Raw genomic sequence first — 1986 nt, 5'->3', positions numbered from 1 at the left:
AGTTTCCATCTCTATTTCTTCATTAACAACTTCCGTTTCTTCTTCTGTTTCAGTTACTTGCACATCATGAGATGGACCAGATAACTGTTGTTCGGTCTGAATATTCCTGGACAAATCATTAGACTGATTAGATTTATTTTCAAAATATTCTTCATAAAAGTTCTCAAACAATGAATCTAAATCAGCATTATTAGAATTTGAGAATTCAAGTTGATCAACTTTCCGCGTAGTATTAATTATGAGCCCAGGTCCTGAACTGAATTGTTCAGAAGCCACTTCAATGACTTCATCAAAGGAGACGTTCATGCTCTCATTTATGATTTTGGTCCTCTTGTTGTAGACCCTATATGTAGCAGATGTCTTAGAATAACCAACGAAGACCGCTTCATCAGTTTTAGCAGCGAACTTCCCTCTGTCCTCTTTGTCATTTAAAATAAAGCACCTGCAACCAAAAACTCAAAAGAATTTGATATTAGTATTCTTTTGTTTATTATTTCATATGGAGTTTTATCAAACCTTTTGTGAATGAGGGATCGGTTCTGAGTAAAACAAGCAGTCGCCACTGCTTCAGCCCATAAGAATAACGAAAGCTTTGAGCAGGTAAGTAATGTACGTGCCGCTTCCACCAATGTTCTGTTCTTTCGCTCAACAACACCATTCTATTGCGGTGTCCGGGCTGCCGAAAATATAAGTGTAATACCAATGGATTGGAAGAACGAGCCAAGTGTATTGTTCTTGAATTCAGTTCTGTTGTCAATTCTGATTTTCTGAAATGGCAGTTGCAGATTATTTTGGACTGTCTTCAAGAATGAGATTATTGTCTCGGCCGCTTCATCCTTTGACCGCAGAAAATGAACCCAGGTATATCTCGAATAGTCATCGACTATGACCAACACATACTTCTTTCCGTTAATACTTTGGACTCGCATAGGACCACAGAGATCCATATGGAGTGAGTGTAGAGGAGGTTCGGTGTTGAACTTTGTCTTCAGCTTATGTGAAGCTTTCTTCAGTTTGCTCATTTCACATGCACCGCATACCTGGTCTTTATGAAACTTTAGGTCTGGGATGCCTTTAACCAAGTTGTCACAAACTAACTTGTTCAGATATTTGAAGTTTAAATGGGAAAGACGCCGATGCCATAGCAGATTCTGATTTAAGGATGCCTTGGATATCAAGCATACATCATTATCTACTTGTGTGTTGGATAGGTCAATTGTGTATAGATTTGATCTTCTTATTCCAGCAAGAAGCTCCTTACCATCAGTAGTTCGGATGCTGCACTGGTTAGCTTTAAAACAGACTTCTAAATTCTTATCACAAAATTGACCTATGCTAAACAGATTATGTCCAAGTCCTTCAACATACGACGCTTTCTTAATCATTAAATTCCCAGAAATTACGTCACCGTATCCAAGGATAGGCGCGTATTGATCGTTTCCGAACCTTACTGTACCTCCAAAAGATTCAACATAGTTAGATAATAATTCTTTTCTACCACTCATGCGCTTAGAACATCCGGAGTCTAAGAACCACACATGCCGGTTAACCTGCAAAAGTGAATCAATTGGGTTTTGGTACCCATTTTAGTTTGGGTCCTCTAAGCATAGTTATCGTTGGTGGTATACTGTAAGTACCGCACCAACGTTCTTTAATATGAAATTTCTTAGATAAAGCAGTAAAAGCATAATGAATGATAAGGTTTAAAAGAAGTAAAAGACTTAAGTAATTCGTTCAATCCACACGGAGAACAATTACTTTTACCATTTCTAATATCAAACAATTCATCAACTGAATATCTTTTTACAAAATTATTCAATATAGAATCATTTAATATATATAGACTTAGTAAAATTATTTTTCTTCTGTCGAGTTGAAGATTTTTCTTCTTCTTTTACTCTCTAAACCTTCTTAAACTTCAACGCGTTATCTGAAAACAGGAAAAATAAAATCATCAGATTTAAATGAATGATGAACTTTTTGTTT

The sequence above is a fragment of the Cynara cardunculus genome, unplaced genomic scaffold (assembly GCF_001531365.2).
Source record: "Cynara cardunculus var. scolymus isolate 2C unplaced genomic scaffold, CcrdV1 Un_Scaffold_1255, whole genome shotgun sequence".
NCBI classification, from domain to species: Eukaryota; Viridiplantae; Streptophyta; class Magnoliopsida; order Asterales; family Asteraceae; genus Cynara; species Cynara cardunculus.
This window is presented reverse-complemented; position numbering follows the sequence as displayed.